General features: G+C 45.4%; 1 long non-coding RNA gene across 1 annotated transcript; it reads left to right on the top strand.

Moving 5' to 3' along the window:
- Nucleotides 1-609: 609 nt before the first annotated feature.
- LOC103550752 (uncharacterized) lies at nt 610-22,719 on the top strand. The gene is made up of 3 exons (XR_544877.2): nt 610-746; nt 9,800-9,894; nt 15,038-22,719. It is a non-coding gene; the product is annotated as an uncharacterized lncRNA (long non-coding RNA).
- Nucleotides 22,720-23,640: the final 921 nt, after the last annotated feature.

Raw genomic sequence — 23,640 nt, 5'->3', positions numbered from 1 at the left:
TGCTCATCCCTGCAAAAGTGTTAACTGATCATTAAGTAGTGAGATAATGACCAAACCAGAGGTATGTACTGACTTAATGGAGGCGGAATAAAGAGGGGAGCAGTCAGAGGAAGGAAATGGGCTCTGGAATCGGAGGACGTGGGTTTGAGTTCCCCCTATACCATGGCCTTGTTCAAGCTGTGTTTCTTTTCTGGGACTCAGTTTCCTCATCTATGAAATGGGAATAACTGTCTTTCTAGTCCCCTGTGTGGTAGGTTCCAGCGAGACACTTGTCTGTAAAGGTGCCTGGTGAACTGTGAGATGCTGTGTGCCTGTAGGATCCTGTTAGTGCCAGCTGTCCCTCCGCAGTTTGTTTAGGGAGCTTTGAAGCTGGGAGGGGAGTTTTCAGCTGTGCCTCAGATGATAGAGCTGGGGACCCCCCACACCCTGCCAAGCTGCTTTTGGAGACGTTGTGTGCCCTCCAGTCTCCACCAGTGCTGCAGCCCTTCTGAATTAAACCGCCGTAGGCTTGGCTGGAACCTGAAACCCTCTGACCTGACAGACATCAAGCTTTTCCGCTGAATCAGAGCAGGCCTTGTGGAGACTGCCCCGCTCAGAAGCAGACGGTGACACCACTGGGGACTTGGTCCTGTGCTGGCCACCAGGCCGCTGAGTTATCCCAAGGGCCTGCACTCGGTGCAGAGGCCCCATTCCCACCTGGAGGGCCCTCAGCCTTCAGGATTCCCTGGACCCCGGAGCAAAATAAGGTACTGACTCCACTAGCTTCTTGAAGCTGCTGTGTTGGCATGGTGGCGAGGGTGGCAGAAGGGGAGGTGCATGTGTGTGTGGAGGTGGGAGAGGCAGAGGCTGCAGGACAGGAAGAGAGGGCAGGTAGAGAAGGGACATTGTCCAGTCTTGCATTTGAAAGTGCGGTTTGAGAGTTGACTGTATGTTGGTTCTGTGGTGGATAAAGAAGATGGGGAAGAGAGGAAGGAGAGAGAAAATGAGAAGAGGCAGGAGGACAAAGAGCTAGAAAGAAAGGCTGTTTGAAAGAATATTCAGAGCTGCAGATTCCCAGGCAGGGAATCCTGTCGGTGGCTGTGGGGGAACCTCTCCTGTGGGGCCATTTTCCCCCCCTGGGTTTCCTTAACTAGAGACCCGTGTACAAAGCAATGACAGGGGCCCTTGCCTGAAAAGCTGCAGCCGTTCAGTCAGGTCCTGACCGAAGGCCGGTGCTCAGTACATGGCAATGGACGGCCAGGGTGGTTCAGGGAGCAGTTCTGCAAGGAAGCTGGGTCTGGGTCTGACAGAGTTTTATGGAGTCTTGAAGCCCAAGTCAGAGGCTCGGGGCAGTGGAGGAACCTGGTTTTCTTTGCAGCTCCCTGAGGGCCTGGCCTGGGCCTACCCCAGGACAGTGACTGCTTCCCGCTCTCAGCAGGGACCACTTCCTGTGGACTCAGGCCCATGATTTGCACGCGGACTCTGCCGTAGGGCAGCAGACCCCGCACTCCATTTCAGCCGTTTAACAGCAACATGTCCTTCTCTAGGGAATGTGCAGGGCGTGTTATAGGCCTTGCTTCGCCTGTTCTCAGACCCCCACTAGGAGTCCAGGGGAATGCGCTGTCGCCAACTGACCTTGACAGAGTACATCCTGTCTGCCAGGCCATGCGCTGGGTGCTAAAGATGCAACAGTGAATATGATCCATTCCCCACCCTTCAGCCGCTCTCAGTCCTGTGGGAGAGAACATAGTCAAATCCGTTTCACAGATGAAGAGACTGAAATATAAGACTGTGATGTCATTAAAACACTCATTTGTTCTGTCTTTGTTCATTCACTTATTCAGAAAACTTTCACTGAGTCCACATGATATGCCAGACCCTCTGCTGACACTGTAGGCTGGTCCAGAGAAAGTCAGGCACATCCAGCCCCACAATGGGACACCCACACAGACAGTGACAAACATATGGAACAATTTGGGAGTTTGTATTTTGGCTGTGCACTAGAGTCTTAAGACTTTTATCTGTGTAGTTCAGTTTTATCATATAAATGCCATTCAGTTGGGTAATGGGAAATTATGATGTGTGTGTGTACACACAGAGGCTACTGAAATTGCTGCACAGGTCTCAGGGAGATGGGGGGGCAGATGACCAGATAAGGATGCAATAAAAGAAAGCCAGAGCCAGTTTAAATGATGGGGTGACATCTGCAGGAGGAAGGGGAGACAGTATGACCTCGAGCAGGGCTGGGCATTTGACGGCATCAGGACAGTGGTTAAGCCATGGACTGGGCATGGTTGATTGGATCTGCCATTTACTAGCTGTGGATCTTGAGGAAATGGTTCAATCTCTCTAATCTCAGCTTCCTGATCTGTAAAATGAGGAAAACCATACATATTTGATACGGAGTGTACAGACCTTATATTGTGAGGAGTGACTAAGTACTCTATGTAATATGACTGGTGTGTCATAGGAACTCAGTAAACTATTGTCATCCATCAGCAGCAGCAGCAGCAGCATTGCTATCAAAAGTGCCCCATTGGGAAGGAGGAGGAAAGAAGGTGGCAGAACAAGGGGATTTTTCTGGTCGGGCTGGGGCAGAAGGAGTGGGTAGAAGGCCCCCTTCCTGTCTCTCTGGGGATTTCAAGCAGCCACGGGAGAGACCCACATCCTGGGCTGGACTTTCAGGGCTCAGGCTGCGTCCTGCCGGGAGGGAGTGTGTTCCACCTGAACATGAGTGACTGGGGGGAGGCCCTGCTCTGGGGGTGGGGCCCTGGGGCCCTCGAACAAGGACAGGAGTTTATCGGTCCTGTCTCCACCCAACCCCAGGAGCCTCCCCAGAAAGAGATAAGCTCACCCCATCAGTCTCCTCCCATAGAGCAGGTACTTTTTATTTTTAAATGACTGTACATTTTTTTCTATTTACACAAATAATAAATGCTTATATTTGAAAAGCGTGGAACAGTCATAATAACATTTACAATTACCTGAGTCTCCCCACCTGAAACAATTGCCTTTCTGTATTCCCCATTCTTTTCAGTGCATTATTTTTTACTTTTTAAAAAACAATATAGTTGTAATCAAAATATGATTTTTTTCTTTCTCACTTTAACATTACTTCATTAACAAGTTTTGTTATTGTAGACTTTATATACACGATTTCAAAAGTCTGCCTTTGATTTTAATCAGATGATGTGTTCCTGTCGAATCATTCCTGCATTGTTAGACTGTTTCCAATTTTACACTATTATAAATAGCAGCGCATTAACATCTTTGTATGCAGCATATTCTGTAACTCGAATTATTTCCTTAGACTAAATCCCCCTAATGGAATTCATATTATTAAAGGGCATGAACATTTAAAGGCTTTTTATGCATATGTTAAGTATCTCAAAATGTTTTCCAATTTTTTCTTACAGTACGTGTAACATATACTCATATAAAAATGTTAAAACATAGAAGTAAGTAAAATGAATGGAAAAAATAATAATCCTACCATCCAAAAATAACCACTTTGACACTTTCATATACTTTCTTCCATATTGTTCTGGTATTGTTTTATATATAAAAATTGTATTTTTCACTTATTTTCACCTGTTTCTCCACATCCTTAAGAATCCTTCAAAAACATGATTTTTAGTTACCGTGAAATAGCCCATTGTATGTATTCATAATTTATATTTTATTGGTGATTATGGGAATTTCCCCCCAGTGCTTCACTGTTATAAATGACACTAAAGTAGTTGCTCAAAGGTCACCACATTCGTGAGGAGGACCCTATCTTAGCGGGAGTCACAGAATTATGAGCTCAAGCACTCAAGTGCCTCAAGAGATCACTCATTCAGCACCCTGCCGCTGGGTTCAAAATCACTCATATCCTCCGTCCACGGACAAGGCATGCGCACTACAGAGAATTTAGAGTGGCTTGTACAAGTTCAGAAATCTTGCAAGTATCAAAGATAAGAACTTAAACCTAAGGTGTTGGGTCCCACGTGATTAAATTTCACACATGATTAAATTTGTTTTTATTCTAAAAATAAAATTATTGTTCTTTTGAGTATTTTGAGAGCTAAGTGTGCCTAAGATGATAATATGTTAAAGGAAGCCTAGAGAGGGTTGATCCTTTATTCATTATTAGCCTGAGGGAAGGTCTCTATTGATGTGTCACGGGTCTCTATCCTTGACTCTATCCTGTCTGGCATTTCGATGAAGCTGGATAAAGTGGGCTTCTGAAAACATAGAGCTAATATAACTAATATGCTGAGTGACCAAAGCAAGATTACAAACTCAGTGGACCTAAAGGATGGACCCAAACTCTTCCTATTAGCAAGAAGTATGAAGATTTAGTTTCTATCCAAAACTTTTTTTAAAAAAAGGAAAGAAAGAGAAACTATACTCAGCACAACCAGAGGCACTCACAACTAGAATAGACAACTAAGTACCGGGGGGGCTTTGGGGAGAAGAAGAAAAAGGGGAAAAAGGAAGACTGGCAACAGATGTTAGTTCAGATGCCAGTCTGTAAAAGAAGAGAGGGAAAAAAAAGGAACTGAACACAGAAAGGAGGAAAACTGACCAGATAGCATGTCTGCTAAAAAATGTTTGGCCGCACAGTTAGCTGCCTCCACTCTGTGCTGGTCAGAGTGTAACACGGGGAGCCACCGAGTCACACAGCTCCGGGAGCAGCGTTTACATGCACTTCAGTGAGACGGCCTTGGACACAGATGCCAAAAAGCTACAGTGATTCTGGACTGTATTAATAGAACTGGAGGGTTGTTTAAAAAAATTTCATGAGGGGCTGGCCCAGTGGTGTAGGGTTAAGTTCATGTGCTCCACTTCGGCAGCCTAGGGTTTGTGGGTTCAGATCCTGGGCACAGGCCTACACACTACTCATGAAGCCGTGCTGTGGCAGCATCCCACATATGAAATAGAGGAAGGTTGGCAAGATGTCAGCTCAGTGAGAATCTTCCTCAAGCAGAAAGAGGAGGATTGACAACAGATGTTAGCTCAGGGCCAATCTTCCTCACCAAAAAAAAAAAAAAAAAAATTCCCGATACTTGTTAAAGATGATAAGGCAGGCTTTATTCAAGGGGGGACTACTACAATGTGGTTTTGTAGCAGGAGAGAGATTGGGCTCAACTCTGAATACAACAAGGACAAGTGGAGATTTATAGCCAAGGAGCAGGGTCAGTGGATGGAAAATTACTAAGAGGAAACATCAAGGATAAGGAAGATTCTGGCTAAACCAACTTGACAGGATTCTTGCTGAAGGTAGGCCAGGATAGTAAGATATTGAGTGTTGGGGGGATAGGAATTTGCTCAGAAATCAAGGGTGGGTGACGTTTGCTAAACTGACCCAGCAGAATTCTTGCTAAATCTAGACTAAGCGGAGATGAACACAGAAGCCCAAGAGCCAGTGCCTAGTTGAGAAGAGAGTTCGGAGGAGCCCAACTAGCATTAGGTCAAGGAGAGAATCTTTGTCAGGGTCCAAGGCAATATGCTCATCTGGGCTGCAGCGGGGCCGGAGTTTTAGAGGGATACTGACTAGCTTGAGTGTACCAAGAGAAAAGCAACTGGAATGATCAAAGCCCTGGGAAACAGAGAGAAATGTCCTGTTTACCTTTCAGAAGACATTTATTGAGTACCTACTATGTGCCAGTTGAATAGTACAGACAACAAAAACTAAATTCCTGTCCCAAGGAACTTTACATTCTGATGTGAATACAGGAAGAAAGAGAAAACAAGCTAGTATATGAAAAACATAAGCAAGATTCTTATAGTATGAAAGAAATAAAGGGGGAATGGTGGCAAGTTGGCTATAATCTCCAGAGCAATTAGTGAAGCAGAGGAAAATCAAGAATTGGGGGCCGTCACAGAAACAGAGGAAACTTAGAAAAGGAAGGAAAGGTTGATTGTGTTGAGTGCTGCTGAGAACACAAGGGAGATGAGAACACAGAAGAATTTGGCAAGATGGAAGTCATTTGTTACCATAACACGAGGGGGGCTATGGTTGGAGTAGTGAGAATGGAAGCCCAGGTGGAGTGGGTTGAAGAAACAGTGGAAAGTGAGAAAGTAGAAACAATCCTTCGCTGAAGTTTTTCTGTGAACAGAGAGCAGAGAATGGGATAGTGGCTAGTGGAGGATATAGAGTCAAGGAAGGATGTATTTCAAAAGATGGAAGGTGTTAGCACACAACTGTGTGCCGATGGCAAGGATCCAGCAGAGGAAGGGAGGATGATGGTCAGGAGAGAGGGGGATGCATAAATGCAGCCGCATGACCTTTGAGATGGCGAGTGGAGATGGATCCAGAGCACAGGTGGAGGACCTGGCTTGCGATAGGAGCAGGGAGACTTAGAAAGCTCGCAGGGGAAGCATTGTGACGGGAAATAAAACAGAAACTAGGAGTTCACCTGCCAGTAGGTTTGTAGACTTGCTGATAGGAAGATGTTAACTGCTTCCGTTTCTTAATGAAGTTTGAGACTGAAGTTGGATGGGGCAGAAATCAGGTTTAAAAGAGAGGAAAGACATGAAATAATTGCCTTGGAAAGTGAGAGTCCATATTGATGGAGAAATGTAACGGATTGCTGGGCAGAGTAGCACTCTGCCATTTGAGGTTTGTGCAAGCCTCACACATTGGCTCTGGCTAAGTTAAGCAACAAATATATGGGAAGAATGGAGAGAGTTCACATGGTCATAGGAAAAGCTGAAGGACCAGAGTACCAGGGACTAGCCTAGCACCAGAGATCTCAAAAGCAGGAACTCAAGGACAGCGGTAGAATGCAGCTCTTTCGATGAATGAATTCAACCCCTCCACATCCAAATTCCAAGGAGAGAGCATCTGATTGGCCAGATTGAGACAAAGAACAGTGATTTGATTGAAAGTCTCACCAAGACTGTTCAGTGAGAGATGGATACTTCATCCTGCAAAATTATGATATCATTACCCAAACAAGAGGGAAAGGATTCTGGACAAAGTCAGATGACTATGTAGTCATAAATTAAAATGTAACCAGTCAGTAGGAGTGTGTGTTTTCTCCAGAAATATTCAGCCTCTCTGGGGCAAGCTCAAAGAAAGTGGGTCATTGGGATTGAGCTGAATAAGCATTGTGGAATAAGGAGCTTATTATAGTAATTAGACCTTACACAATCATGGGAGGAGCTGGGGAAATAAAAGTCCAAGTTTGGAGCTGAAAGGACCAGAGAAAAGCCACTAACCAGTCCTGGCAGTGGTGAACAAGTGGGCATTTGCAGGAATTCTGGGAGCTAGTCACATCCAGCTGCTGCAGTAGGACCACAGAGGGAGCTGGTGTAGAGGTCCATGGATGGGTGTTGGTTCTCCGTAGCTACTGCCTCTGTGTGTTCACCTCAAATTGTCTGGGTGGGGGCCTGGGGTCACTGTTGGTCAGCAGGGCCAGCAGTTGGGAAGAGTGACCCAGTGAGGGGAAGACTAAGCACAAGCTGGCACCTCTGGCTCTTCTACGTCTGCCTCGAACCAACGACAAGCTTCAGAGTGTGACGGCTGCTGTTTCACTTTGCCTCCCAAATCTTGCACAGCTTCACTTTTGGCTAACTCTAACCATGAACCATTCAGAGTAAGGGATTTTGGGAAACACAGTTCCCAACATAAATAAGTCATCAATATAGAAATACAGCATGGTAAATATAATGGAAGAAAAGACATACAAAGGAATTTAGAGTATTTTGGGGGGCATGAGTATAATGATGGACTATAGGATCCAGAATATGGGGATCACACGAATTGGCAGCCTCAAAGTCACAGGATTTTTGCATTGGGGATGCTAGAGTAAGTGAGCTGTGAGGAAAAGAGCTGATGGAAGGTGGGAATATGAATTTGAGATTTTGGATGTGTTGTGGTTACCGTCCAAGGTGGCTGAGGTGATGGAGACTCATGTGCTGGAAGAATCGTTCATGTGGATGTTGAAGTTGCTGAGAACATGGCTAGGCAGGGACCAGAGAGAAAGTCAATGGGCCTAGAGCCAAAGTGGTCAGTGAGTGTGCCGCAGTGACTGGCAGATTGTTAGGTAGAGCTGTTAGGACAGGCGGACACCAAGCTTGAAACAAGCTGAGAGTTTGAAGTAGAAGTTAAGGGAAGTGGTTTTAAAATCGCAATAGAGAGCAAGGAGGGCCCCTACCCACTTCATGGCCCCGAGGTACCCCAAGGTGAGGAGAAAAAGGGACTGCCATTCTGAGAACACTGCGGGGGAACTAGTGTCCTGAAGGGGGCGCCAGATTTCAGTTAATGAAAGGAGGCGGGTGATGAGTTCAGGGAAGAGGTGAGAATACTGGAGAATGTGCTGATCGCTCAGCACGTGTTCCATGAGGGCACAATTAAATGTCCCCCCGAGGACGGGAGGGCGGTCAGGTTAGGGATTATATTAGGACTTTTCAGTTTCAAATGTCAGAAATCCAACTCAAACTAGGTTCAGCAAAAGAAAAAAGAGAATTTATTTGCTCATATACCTGGAAATACAGGGGGGATGCTAGCTTCAGTCTTGGATGCATCAGACCCTCAAACTATGTCCTGAGGGTGCTCTCCTTCAGGCTCTGCTCCCCTCTCAAACCATGTCCTCGGGGTGCTCTCCTTCAGGCTCTGCTCCCCTCTCAAACCATGTCCTCGGGGTGCTCTCCTTCAGGCTCTGCTCCCCTCTCAAACCATGTCCTGAGGGTGCTCTCCTTCAGGCTCTGCTCCCTCTCCTCTGTGTTGCTACCTTCTCAGACAGCCTCTGCCCACAGCGGCGGATGGCTGCCCATCAGCTCCAGCTGCACATGGTCTTCGGCACCTGCCTCTTCCCTTATCACAGCAGTGAAATCCCAGTCTGAACCATCCACTGTGGTTAATGCAGGCGCATCTCTAGGTGGCCAGGCCTGGGTCCACTGCCCACCTCCGGTGGGCGGAATCCACCAGAACCACATGCTGGCAAGAAGGGGAATGGTTCTTCAAAGGCAAGTTGTGGTGCTGTCTATCATGAGGAGAATGCCGACAGGGTACTGGACAGGCAAAACATCGGTCGTCCACATCAGGTGCAGGACGGGGATGAGGGTCAGGGTGATGCTGAGTCACTGATGAGGCTGGGATTTGGAATTCTGGCGGGTCACTGGGGAAAACAGGGATATGAGGCATGCTGGCGTTGGCACTGGCAACTTCTGCGGGGAGCGGGCAATCTTCGTGTCAGCCCTGGATACCTGGAGCACCAGGATGAGGCCTTGTCCAGAGCGCCACCTAGCGCTGCATCGTGGCGTAGCGGGGAAGCCCGGGCGCCGGACGGCGTCCCCGTGATTGCTCACTCGCTGACCTCCGGCGAGTCTGTGGTCCAGGAGAGGCAAAGAGTCGTTTGAAAACGTCTGAAGGTAGTGGCGAAGTTTTGAGAGAAAGAGTTAAGGAAGATGCGATTGAGAGCAGCTCTTTGCAACGTGAAGAACTGACCTCTGGAAGCGGGAGGAAACGTTATCCACGTGGCTCTCGAGCAGAACCGGCAGCTACGTGGAGAAGCTAGAGGCAGGTTTTGAGCTAATCATTACAATTAGAACAGTCTAATGAAGACGCGGGCTCTCTGCCGAGGTAGCGGTAGCGAAGGGCTTTCTGCCCTGTCCCTAAAAGTGTGTGAGCAGTGATTTGAATGCCTCGTGAGCTGTTACATAAAGCCTCCCAGCCAGACGCTTTTAAGGTGGCTCCCGGATTTAGGTCCTGTGACTTTATTCACACTCGGAGGGAGGAAGAAATCAACAGCCAAATGGTGCAGTGGCTGAATGTTGTTTCAGTCTGCTCTCGCTTCCCTTCCTTGACTCCTTTTTTTCCTGTCTCCAGGCACCTCCATCCCATCCCCCGGGCCCTGCGCTCTTCTGATGCCTGCTAGATTCCCACCCAGCCCTGCCGTCTAGACACAAGGTCCCTGCTGCAAGGTGAGTGCTCTCCTTCCCATCGGAACGCCCAGGATCTGACGAACAGCCGACTGTCAACAAACAACACAGATGTAAACTAACACTGTGAGTGTCAGAATTTGAGAACTGAGCTCTGTTGGAGGAACTGTGAACTTAATTATGAACAGTCTGTGCCATACATGTTTAATCATTTTCATTTGTTAGCTTCTGTGTTCACTCTTAAATGTGTTGATTAATCTTGTCTCCTCCAATCAGATTGTTAGAACCTGTGGGAGGAGTTTCATGATATAATCTTCTGTTTGATTTTTTTTTTTTCTGCTTTATTTCCCAAACCTCCCCGGTACATAGTTGTATATCTTAGTTGCAGGTCCTTCTAGTTGTGGGATGTCATGATATAATCTTCTGAATCCCCCACAAAACTTGGTATTTCATTAGGCGATCAGTCAATTAAAATCAAGGTGAGTAGCTCTGTGAGCTGGTTTGTTCATTTGTTCAAAACATGTACGAAGACTGTCCACACGCCAGGCACTGTGATGGCTGAGAAGGTGTAGAGGTGGGTGGAACAGAGCCCCTGCTCCAAAGGGAGAAGCAGTGAGACAAAGAGCCTACTAAGCGCCAGGTGCTGTGCTGGGCATGTTCCACCATCCTTGCATTTCACGCTTCAACGCCCCCTCAGGCATGGATGATGAGTTTCATTTTAGAAGAAGACTGAGGCCCAGAAAGGACGGCCCAGAAAATGAGAGCCAAAACTCAAACCCAAGTCAGTCTGCCTCCATGTCACCTATAAAGAAATAAACAAAATGCAATTACAAAACAAATTGGTTCTCATTGGGAAGATACACTTCTTCTTTCAGGAGTCCGAGGAACAAAAGGACCGTTTTCCACCTATGATTGGATCCAGAGAATAGAGCAAAAACTGCCAACCTTAGTCCTGGTGGATACCACGATGGAATTCAGCAAAACCAGGGGCAAGGGTGGCTGCGTCTTAACAGGCGGAACTCTGAGCGACCCTGTCCAGTCGAGTGACAGAGGTACCTCAGAGGGACAAGTTTCTGGCCCGCCTTGCTGCACTGCCGTGAGAGCCACAGCTCGGGTGCCATCTAGTGGTGAGTCCAAAGCCTCGTTGTAGGGCTTGAAAAAGGATCTGGTACCAACATCCTTCACAATTCGTGAAGAGCTGAGATTGAGAGTCAGCTGTAATGGGTAGGTCCTAAATCCCAGGCCCAGAACCCATCCTAGGATCCCAAAAGAAGTTCATGTGCTGCCCATGTTGACGTCAGATCTGTATCCCTGAATTCAGTGGGCTCTCTCAGCCCACACCTTCACCTTCCAGGCTTTCTGGAAAGACAGTTGAATGTCCTTCTATACTCTCCTTTGCATTTCCGTTCGTGTTAGTCACAAATGAAAAAAAAAAAAACTCAGTCTAGTCTTGCAGTTCCAAAACACACACACACACACACACCCCCCACCTGCTGGCAGGGTCATTCATCAGAGAGCCTCTCCAGGGGAACTTTTCTTAAACACAATATTCAGGAGGGAAAAATCCAGCAGCTTGGGAAGGCAAGGAATAAGGACCACCACGGAAGAAAATGCTGTTCTTGCCAAAGGAACCTCTGTAACAGGGCGTCCTCAGCAGCCTCTCAAGGCACCGGCTGCCTGCTCCTGCTTTCTGCCCCCTCTCTTTGCCGGTTGTGCCACAACGCAGCCCCGGCTCCACCTTCCAGTAGGGCAGGCGGCGGTGCAGAGCCTGGACCTGGACAGGAGGGAGATGGGCAGTATCAAGGGGCCAGAGACGAAGACTTGGCCTCGGTGGCAGAGGAGATGGAGCGTCTACATGGCATCCCAGAAGATTTCCTCTGAACACGACTGGATAATGAAGAGTTCTCCAAGCTCAGATGGGCTTTTGCACTTGGTTCACCCAATTTAGTAATTCATTATACAAGTGAATGAAAATATTAGATTCTGTCAATATACACATTTTTAATTAAAAAATATACTTCCATTTTAGATCTTGTTGTAGGCAGAATAATCCCCCCCTCCCCAAATTTCCACATCTTAATCCCCAGAACCTGTGACTGGATGAACTTGCATGGCCAAAGCGACCTGACTCTATGTGATTAAAGTTAAGTACCTTGAGATGGGGAGAGTATCTTGGGTTATCCAGGTGAGTCCAATCTAATCACATTAGCCCTTTGAAAGCTGAGAACCTGGGGCCAGCCCCGTGGCACAGTGGTTAAGTTCGTGCACTCGGCTTTGGCGGCTCAGGGTTCTTGGGTTCAGATTCTAGGTGCAGACCCACACACTGCTCATAATGCCATGCTGTGGCAGCGTCCCACATACAAAAGAGAGGAAGATTACCACAGATGTTACCTCAGGAACAATCTTCATCAAATAAAAAGAGGAAGGTTGACATGTCTGTTGCCAATCTTCCACACCAAAAAAAAAAAGCAGAGAACCTTTCCAGGCTAGGGTCAGAGAGAAAGAGATGACAACAGGAGAAGAGTCTGAGCGAGATTTGATGTTGTTGGCTTTGAAGATGGAGAAAGGAGGCCAAGGAACCAAGGAACCAAGGAATGTGGGCAGCCTCTAGAAGCTGGAAAAATGAAAGAAAATAGATTTTCCCTGGAGTCTGCAGAAAAGAATGCAGCCCTGTGGACATCTTGGTTTTAGCCCAGTGAGACCGGTGTCCAACTTCTGCAGAAGTGTAAGATAATTTGCATCATTTTAAGCTACCAAATTCGTGGTAACTTGTTAGAGGAGCAATAAAAGCTAACACAGGCCTCCTGTAGGATTCGAGCTCTCCAAGTCTCTGCCAGCGTCAAAGCGAGAACGGCCGGAGCTATGCTGCCTCTCAGAGACTCGGCTCTGAGTGGAGCCGTGGTTTGAGGCTTTGTTTCAGCACCTGGGGGAAAGGTGTCGTTTCTGTTCATCTGTTTTATTACTCAGAAATCCAAAGATCTCCTCCGTGCCACCTACTGGGCCGTGGCTTTAGGCTCTTCAAAGAGTTGGGGGCTCCTGGGGATGGCCTCGTCGTTGACTTGGACACACTGTAGAAGTAGATACGTGAATAGGTACTGTAGACAGGGCGCAAATCAGATCGTCCCTATCAGGAAGTGCTGGCTCCTTAAGAAATAATGATCGAATCATAAAGTCCAAACCTCCTTAATGTAGTAATTCCATTCTTGGGAATTTTGTATTTGAAATTAATTCAAAGAAGCTAAACAAAATGCATGAAAATTTTTATAATAAGATTATCTGTAACAGTAAAAGCAATAACAAAGGAAACAGAATTCCAACATAAGGAAAATGTTAATAAATTACTAATCGATACCATTATGGAACCATTAAGAATTACAATTATTCATACTATAGAAACATAGGGAATAGTCTCATTATGCTAAATGGAAACAGCATGCTATAAAATAGTCTTCGTTCAATAATCCTTTGCTGACCACATGCTATAGATCAGAGATTGTACCAAGTGCCCGGCAATTAGGGTGAGCCAAAGTAGATATATGGACTGAGGAGTACCATGACTGCAGAAAGGTAAAATGGTCTATACACATGGAAGGAGAGGTGCTAAAATGTGAAGCAAGATGTTCTGTTACGTAACCTTCTTAAATTGTCTTTTCAGTTATAATCATTATATTAAAGGACAGGGCAGGAAAAAACGTAAACCTCTGGGCCTAAGTTCCAGCGCAGAGCAGGAGTGGCAGCAGGCTCCTTGCTGAGGAATATACTGTTTAGAAACACAACAAACCACAGCCTGGCAGGTCAGGAGGCCAGGCTCTTCCCCAGCAGGGAGGCAGGGATCCAGCTGTACACACAGGTCCTTCCCAGGGTGGGCAGCTCTGGGAGGCCACATCTGAGCCTGGCCTGGCCCCTCTGCGTATTTGGGAAACTTTCACTGCACTAGGCATGGCCCCACGGGACGTCAGCACCTGTCTCTGTCTCCCTGGATGCTGAGAGGTTAACTGTGAAAGCAGATGCTACATTACTCATCCTTTTTATGCCGCTGTCTGTGTCTGGCAAGACACATACATCCGGCCTGCCTCAGTTTCCCTGTGTGAACAAGGAAAATCTGAGCTTGCTAATTTCTAAAGTGCCTTGTAAAGGCTCTAGGCCAAGTGAGATGAATCCTCAGTAGACACAGCCCCTGACCACTAGCTTGTAATCTGAAAACGCTTTCATGATGGTGCAGACGTGAAGAATGTGCAGATGACTGAACAGCTACTGAGCACATGACAAAATGGAAGAGACTCATTAGCAATGAACGTTAATTGTCCAACATGTCTGTGTAGGTACGGTGTGGTTTGAAGGGCCTTTATAGAGCTTTCACCTTCTCTCTGATTACCTTCTCCTACCAAACTGGAAGTTGCTGCTAAACAACAATTAACAGCTGACTTTTATCAACTCTCATTACATGCCAGGCACTGTGCTCAGCACTTCACTTGAATTATTTCATTTAGTCCTCGCAGCAGTCTAAATAGATGTTAACATGATCTCCTTTGAGAAAATGGGAGCTTAAACAAGTTAATAACTGGCCCAAGCTGTCATAACTAATAATGGCCCAGGACTCGGAAGTCCACGTTGAGAATTCTCACTCACACTTTGTCACTGCAATCAGAACTTTGTGTCTGATTAATTCTAGTCGTTCTTCCAAATCCAGCAAATAAAGCAGCCTTCTCTGCACCCACCCCCACCACTGTCCCACCTCCAACCAGTCTCCCAACCTCTTGTGCTTTGTGTCTCTGTGGGCTGCCGTTGCACCCACCTGATGTCCCTTACGCCTACATTCCCCTCTCAAGCACTCAGCGTGACTATACGTCTGTTCTAGTCCTTCTGTCCTTCACTTCACCACGTCCTGCCCTCGACTGGTCCTTTACTGTACTTTAGGGTAACGTCTGCAAACGTAACCAGGCGTCAGAATCACCTGGAGACCTTGTGCAGCCACAGGTTACTGGGCCGCACTCCCAGAGTTTCTGATGCAGCAGCTCTGGGGTTGAGTGGATAATCTGCATTTCGAGCAAGTTTCCAGATGAGGCTCATGCCGTTGATTCTGGTGTCACACTTTGAGAATCCCTGCTCTGGGGTGCCTGCGTTCTACTATATTTTCTGTGTTGCTAACCTTCTCCCTAAACAAACTCTTCCCCATGTCTTACAGGGAAACCTGGCTTTTCTTGATTTCTGATCTCAAGGCAAGGAAGAGTGGTTCCCACTGACACTTCTCACACCCTCATCTCACGATTTCTTTAGTCTTCCGGCTCTGATAACCATTTCCGTACCAGCCACACGTAGAAAATAAGGCTTATTTCCTGCGCTCCACCCACCGTCACAAACAAGAGAAGGACTTCCAGCTGGTGCTCCCGACAACCCCCATGGCTATTGACTTCTTCCCGACTTAGCTGCTCAAGACAGTCACAAATCTAGGATTGGGTCCATTATGTATTCAAGCCTCCTAACCTCAGAGGGAACCGCACAACTGCTCAGTTATCTCTATAATCGCCCCTGGCTGATTCACCTGTCACGTCCCTACAGGCTCCCATTTTAACACCTGCCGGTCCTCAGGAGCACCTACCTTCTCCATTGCCTCCTCTCTGAGATTGTGCCCTTGCCACCAAAATAGCTGACAAAATGGAGATCAGCTATGAGCTATCTCAGTATCCTCTTAGTGACTTCAAAATAGTTCTGCTTCTCCACTCATTCCCCTCCTTCCCTCCTATTTCAAAAGAAGCAGCAGCTTCCAAACCACAATGAGATACCACCTCACACCATCAAGATGACTACTATCAAAAAACCAGAAAATAACAAGCGATGGCAAAGATGTGGAGAAAATGGGAGCCTTGTGCGCTGTTGGTGGGAATGTAAAATGGTGCAGCCCTTGTGGAAAACATATGGCAAAAAATTAAAAATAGAATTACTATATGATCCAGCAATCCAACTTCTAGTTGTATATCCAAAAGACCTGAAAGCAGGGTCTCAAAGAGATATCTGTATACCCACATTCATTGTGACATCATTCACGACAGCTAAAACGTGGAAGCAACCCAAGTGTCCATCAACAGATGAATGGCTAAACACAATGCGTTATATACATACAATGGAATATTATTCAGCCTTAAAAAGGAAGGAAATTCAGACACATGCTACAACATGGATGAGCCTTGAGTTCATTATGCTCAGTGAAACAGGCCGGTCACAGAAGATAAACATTGTGTATTCCACTTTTATGGGATACCTAGAGTAGTCAAATTCATAGAGACAAAAGTAGAATGGCGACTGCCAGGGGTCTGGGGAGAAGGGAATGGGGAGTTATTATTTAGTGGATACACAGTTTCACTTTTGCAGGAGGAAAAAGTTCTGGAGACTGGTTGTACAATAATGTGAATATACTTAACACTACTGAACTACACTCTTAAAAATAGTTAATATGGTAAATTTTTTATTGTGTGTATTTTACCACAACTTAAAAAAAAAAAGAGGAGGAGGAGCCAGGCCCTTGGCATAGAGGTTAAGTTCAGTGTGCTCTGCTTTGGTGGCCCTGGTTTGTGGTTTTGGATCCCAGGCGTGGACCTACACCACTGGTCAGCCACACTGTGGTGGCAACCCACATATAAAGTGGAGGAAGATTGGTACAAATGTTAGCTCAGGGCTAATCTTCCTCAGCAAAAAAGAAAAGAAGAGGAGTCTTTCCTCCTCCTCACACTAATTGTTCTCTTTGCAGCCTCAATCCTATCTCACACCATCTTTTCCAGGAGGCTATACCTTCTGTCTCTCCCTTCCAGGACTGCCACAAACATTTGTGCATATGGTTAGATATATTTAAGATTATAAACGCAGATAACATATATGTAAATAAAATATTTTATCATTCTAACTTGAAAAATATATATTTGTAACAACAAAATAGAAAATGTGTAAGTTGTGGTTTCTCTAACACTGAAAGTCAGTAAGCTATCAAGGCTCTGGCTGCATCCTTAAGCCACGCCATCCCTACTCCACTGGCCATCTCTGCCCAGCAGAGCAGCCCAGGCCAGTCCACACTCTCACACTCTCGGGCCACAGATCCAGGCCAGCTTGCACCCTTGGGCAAAGTTCTCTGCCACGAGCAGGCTATGCAATCCTGAGGCAGCCACTGAGCTGACAGTTATGCAGTCAATCATATGGGGCCTGGCACTGAGAAGAGCCCCGCATTTGGTTTCATGTTCTGCTGTCACTGTCTTGAAATTCTTATTAATTTTTGGACAATGTCCCTGTACAAGACATTTTCAACGTTTTCATTTTCACTGAGTCTCCATATTGTGTGGCCGGTCCTAGATAGCCACACCCTCCTGGGAGCGCTTGAACCCAAGCCTGGGGATGGGCCTGGAAGGGGCTGGGGGCTGCTCCCTGAGTCCTCAGTTCCTTCCTGTCCACTCCCCCGCAGCTTAGAGGGAGAAATTGCTTTTCTGCACCTGCTTCTTCCGGACCCCTTTGTGAAACCTCTTCTTTTAATAGTTAATTACCTTCTCCTAGTTTACAATTCTTTATATTAAATTTTTCCTGTTCAAATAACATATATGCCTTATGCCTCCCTACTGATATAGGGAGACAAAGAGTAAACTAACAAAAGAACAAAATCTATAGTATGTCAGACGGTGATGCCTGCTACAGAGAAAAAGCAAAGCAGGGAATGGGCACGGGGAGTGTGGGGAGGAGGAGGGCAGCTTGGACTCTTCAGTGGGGGTCAGAGAAGGCAGCACAGAGACGGATGTTGGACTGAGAAGACGCATTTGACTCCTTGTCCCCAATTCCTACTGAAATGACGAGATAGTATAAAAATAAGGTTCAACCTGCATCACTGAAGTGGAACATTCCCCATCCAAGTCCAGAAACTCTAAGGAATTTCATGCTAGACACACAAGGCATGGGGATCAGAATATTGTGAGGAAAGATAAATCTTCTCCCTGGACCACCCACTGCTTTCTCTCCCTTTCCTGTCCCCTCTCCTCTAGTGACCTTAAAGGATGGTAAGCTGAGAAGTGACCTCTCTTGCCAAGCTGTATCTATATTCATAGATGTCTACCTCTGATCAGGAAGGAAAATAATATCATTCATTCATTCACTCACTAATCACTTAGCAAACATGTTTGGAGGACATCCTATGTGCCCAGCACTGTACTAAGCTACATACTGAAGGGTATTAAGTAGAAGACATAGTCCCTGTCTTCAAAGAGATGACAGTCTAAGAGGAGAGGATTTGGGAGATAAGACACATATGCAGATAAGTATTATGCAAAGCTAAGAAGGATAATGAGCAAGTTGATAACAAATATGAATTCCAAAGACTCTGACAGATGAAGCTGTTGGCCTGACCTCAACAAGATGAAATGTTCAATTCAGTTCAAGCAGACATTATTGAGCACCTTCTTGAAAAAATACAGCATGCGTTTCCAACAGGGATGAATTTGGAGATAGGGTAAAAGAAGAATCCTTGCAGCGGGAGGGGGGTGAAATCTATTCCTGTCTGTGGAAGGCAAGCGAGTTGGATGCCTCTTAGTTCTGCAGGGCATGAGAGGAACGCATCATGGGCACACAAAATGTTTTCGTTGGATTGCACTCATGTTTGCTCCAGGCTGAGAAACACAGAGGAATGAGATGGTAGCAAAGAGCAAGAGCAGTTACACCAAACAATGGTGCTGAGCGATAAAGGAGGAAGGCTTTCTCGCCTGGGGAGGTTAGGGACAACTTGATGATGACACGGCTTCAGAGGGGCAAATTGAAGGATGCATTGGAGGGCTTTCCTCCAGGCAGTCAGGAAAGAGGGAATTAGGGGCCAGCCCAGTGGCACAGCGGTTAAGTTCGCACGTTCTGCTTCGGTGGCCCGGGGTTCGCCAGTACAGATCCCGGGTGCAGACATGGCACCGCTTAGCAAGCCATGCTGTGGCAGGTGTCCCACATATAAACTAGAGGAAGATGGGCACAGATGTTAGCTCAGGGCCAGTCTTCCTCAGCAAAAAGAGGAGGATTGGCAGCAGATGTTAGCTCAGAGCTAATCTTCCTCAAAATAAAAAGGGGGGGGGGATTATTCCACTCATAGGGAACATATGTAAAGACACAGAGACATGAAAATAAGGAATGATCTGGGAGCAAGCAAGTAGTTAAGCACGTTAGAATACAGGGAATATATGGAGGAAAGTTAGGACATAAGTTCCTAACACTTCATCAGATGAAGCTGATCTTGAAGAATGTGGCTTGTATCTGATCAGAACAGAATGATTCATAGTAATCAGGGGATAAAATTACTCCACTTAATCAGGCCAAGGTCATATTTTCTGACCCAAATGGACTGAGTGTGAGATAGTCATATTCCTTTGGAAATTTGAGGTAGTTACCAAAAACAGGGAAGAGTCCTACGCAGCAAAAACAACCATGTCCACTCCCTACTAGAGTATTTAATGATCCATATCTCATATGACCTCTTGATGGTACAGTTGACCACGCTGCTATGATGAGAAAAGGTTGAAGGAAACCCTGAATTTCAATGTTGCTTTGAACAAGTCACCTGCTCTTTCTGGATCTCAAGTGCATTCTCTGTAACAAAACACCATAAAATAAGAATTCTCTTGGCCCACTCTCTGCCTTAGGAATGCCAGGCTCATAAATGAGGTCATGTCTGTCAAGTTCTATGATCTCCTTAAAGACAAATGCTGTATAAATACATAGGATTATCAGCCAAGTCACTCAAAAACCAGTCTGTGCATGAATGCATTGGAAGTCAAACAGGACCGGGGGAGGGCAATGAGACTCGTCATTTCCAAGGGCCACTGATTCCACTGTTTCCATGACATCTATTGCCTCGCAGTTACCTCCCCCAACCCACACATGCCAGGAAGGACAGTTTAGCCAATCTAGGCTCCCTGGAATGACGGGTTAAAACATTTGGAGAGCAAAGCCAGCAGAATGCCAAGCAATTGCCATGGTGGGGGCTTTTTCAGAAAAACAATTAAAAATAAATCCTGTTTGGGTTTTAAATACTGACGGTTATTCACTGGCCCTGATCCATTCATCAAGGTTCCGACATGCACAGTTTCAAAGTAATCTGGAGTTCAATAAAAAAAATGAAAGGGCTCTTCTATCTTACGTTTGATGTCACAAGGAGAAGGAGGAGGAAGAGAGGGCAAGGGGGAAGGAGGAAGAGGAAGACCCTGTTTCTAGTCTTCTCTTTTGTGTCTTAGAAATCATGGGTTTAGGGGCTGACCCTGTGGCTGAGTGGTTAAGTTTGCGCACTCCGCTTGGGCGGCACAGGGTTTCGCTAGTTCGAATCCTGGGTGTGGACACGGCACCACTTGTCAGGCCACGCTGAGGCGGCGTCCCACATGGCACAACTAGAAGGACCCACAACTATGTACCGGGGAGCTTTGGGGAGAAAAAGGAAAACATAAAATCTTTAAAAAAGAAAAAGAGAAATCATGGGTTTTAGACCTGGAAAGGACCTTAGATGTCTACCTAACGACCTTCCCCTTCCCTTTTTAAAATTATATATGGTGGTGAGGAGCAATGAGGCAAATGAAATTTTCTAAGCTTACACGCTCAGTTAGCAGCATAGTGGGGACTGGGCCTTGGGTGTCTACCTCCCAGTTTGGTACTCTCTACATTCAATCTTCCTGTCTCCCTCCCAAGTTTAGGAGCTCGGGCAAGTCGCTTTGCCTCTGAGACCTCAGCTGTCTCATCTATAAAATGTAAATGAAACCCAAACTGACTACAGAAAGACAGCTGGAAAATATGACCTCTTAAGGTCCCTTTTAGCTTTCAATCAACCAGTCAACAAATATTTTTAAAGACCTACCAGCAAGTAATGGAATATCCAGCCAAGAGTAATTGAAACAAGTAAAGGCTTGATTTTCCTCTCATAACAAGAAGTCAGGAGGTAGACCCAGTGGCTGGTATTAGTTCAGTGCCTTTAGTGATGCCATGATCGCCCCAGACAATGTGCTTTTTCTATTTCGTCATATTTAGTATTGGCTTCTTATCTGCATTGCTCTTCCCTCATGGTTGCAGGATGGCTTCTGCAGTCCAGGTGTCACCTGCTTTCTCAAACTTTAATGCTCTTAAAACACCGAACGTGATGAGTTACTTTGATCTTGCAACCATTGTTAGCTGTAGTTCTCTCGCAGACATCCTTCAAACTGAAGATCATTCCCTTTATAATTGAGAGGTTTTGTTTAAAATCATGAATGTCGAATTTTGTCAAATGTTATCTCTTCATCGATTGAGATCATGTATATCATATGAATTTTCTCCTTTATTCTGTTTATGTAGCGAATGACATGGATTGATTTTAAAATGTTGAAGCAACCTTGCATTTCTTGAAAAAATCCCACTTGGTTAAGCTATCTTATTCTTTTTAGGTATCACTGGATTTGACTTGTCAGTATTTTGTTAGAAGTTTTGCATTGTTGCTCATAAGGGATATTGATGTGTAATTTCCTTTCCTTCTTATTTCTCGGTATCAGGAGTATTCTGAACTTATGAGTCAGGAAGTTTCTCTCCTCCTCTGTTTCTCAGAAAGAGTTTATGTAAGATTGGTAAGATTTCTTTCTTAAATGGTTGATAAAATTTACTAGTGAAACCATCTGGGCCTGGAATTTTATTTTGGGGACCTTCAAAGATATACAGCTATTCAGATGTTCTATTTCTTCTTGTTTAAATTTTGGGAAATTGTGTTTTCTAAAAATTTTTTTCATTCCATCTAATTTAATGAATTTATCAGCATACAATAGTTCATAACATTTTCTTATTCTTTTAATTTTTGTAGCATCTATAAGGATGTTCCTTTTTTATCCTTGATATTGATTGTGTTTTCTTTCTTTTTTCTTGATCAATCTCACTAGAAGTTTATCAACTTTGCTAGTATTTTCTAAGAATCAAATTTTGGCTTTATTAATTTTGTCAATTTTTAAAAAAATTATTTCCTTCCTTCTACTTTCTTTGGGTTTAACATGCTTTTCTTAGCCTAACTTCTTAAGGTGGGATATTAGATCATGGATTTCAAGTGTTTTTTCTTTACTAAAATAAGCTTTATAAAGCTATAAATTTCTCTGTTAGTACTGCTTCAGCTGCATTCCATGAATTTCGATACATTGTATTTGCATTATTACTCTGTTTGAAATGTTTTCTAGTGCTCTTAGATCTGTGCCTGGAATAAAGTAAGTCCTCAGCAAGTGGTATCTCCTGCTGGCTTAGTTTTTCGTTTCTTTTGTTAATGAGAATAAGCTGATGGATCACTCTGACAGTTGTGTTCCTTCCCCCTTCAGAGTCTCTTTGCTGTTTCCACTGCCTGAAACTATTCCTCCACATAGGCCCTGACTTCATCCTTCTCTAGTTTTTCCTGTTCACCTCTTGAGTGTGATCTCAAACATCATTTCCTCAAAGAAGCCTTCCCTGATGACCCAGACCGGGATGGTCCTCTCATGTTCTGGGTTGAATAGTGTCCTCCAAAAGTTCACGTCCACCCAGAACCTATGAATGTGACCTTATTTGGAAATAGGGTCTCTGCAGATGTAACTAAGAAGAGGTCATACTAGATTAGGGTGGGCCCTAAATCCAATATGACTGGTGTCCTTAGGAGAAGAGACAAATGTGGACACAGAGACACACAGGAGAACACCAGGTGACAACTGGAGGGGTGCCTCTACAAACCAAGAAATGCCACAGACTGCCAGCAGCTACCAGAAGCTCAGGAGAGACAAGGAAGGATCCTCCCTTAGAGTCTTCAGAGAGAGCATGGCCCTGCCAACACCTTGATTTCAGACTTCTGGAAAGGCTTCCAGTTCTGTGAAAGAATAAATTTGTCATTTTAAGCTACCCAGTTTGGAGTAATTTGTTACAGCAGCTCTGGGAAACTAATACACCACGTTACATGTTTTCATACTTTCTTTATATTTTTCTTTCCCAGCTCTTATCAGATAATGATTACATAGAACTATCAGGAAGTACTAATGGTGTACTACTTTAGTCTGGCATTTTAGTGGAGGCTCCTTAAGAGAGACTACCACACTCCAAACCAGTATCCCAAATGGGAAAGACTTTGAAGGGCACATGATTTCAAGGGTGTGTGGCCCTAACATCACAGCATGTCAGTAGCCAACTACTTCAGCTCCTTAAAGCTAGCCTTAGGTACACGTCCAAGAGGTTGCTAATGTGTGAACTATCCAAACGGGTCATTTTTTCTTATAGCAACAGGTTGCCATACAAGGGCACTGAAGTAAGAGTCAGAAATATCAGTTCTGCTTCCCCCTCTGCCTCCAGGGATCTTGGGCAAGTCACTCAACCTCTCTGGGTTCCTGGTGGTTTTAAAGGAGATGGTTTGGAATAGACGGTTTCCACAGTCCCTTGGCTCAAACATGTTCTAAGGTGGAGCAATAGTAAAGTCGGTATCCACTCTAAAGCACAAGGCTGCCTGGGCTCCGCTGGCCTTATTCCATGGACAGCATCTGGTCCAGGGATGCAACATCACCACCCCGGGATGACCCCAGCTGGCACTGGACCAAAGGGACTCTGCTTAAAATGCGTAACTACTTGTTCTGTCCAAGCTTGTTTCACTTCCGAAAAGGAAGGAGTAGATGTTTTTAGGGCTCTCATCTTTAAAAACATTTGAAAGCAGCTAGGTTGGCTGGTCACTTCCTATCTCTGGACAGCACTGGATTCACCTGTAAGAAAAGAGGGGAAAAGGATGGAATCTGTGCTTCCCAAGGTCTCTTCAGTTGTTTCGTGCAAAGCTCTGTG

Source organism: Equus przewalskii, chromosome 2 (genome assembly GCF_037783145.1).
Source record: "Equus przewalskii isolate Varuska chromosome 2, EquPr2, whole genome shotgun sequence".
Classification (NCBI taxonomy): Eukaryota; Metazoa; Chordata; class Mammalia; order Perissodactyla; family Equidae; genus Equus; species Equus przewalskii.
This window is presented reverse-complemented; position numbering and strand designations above follow the sequence as displayed.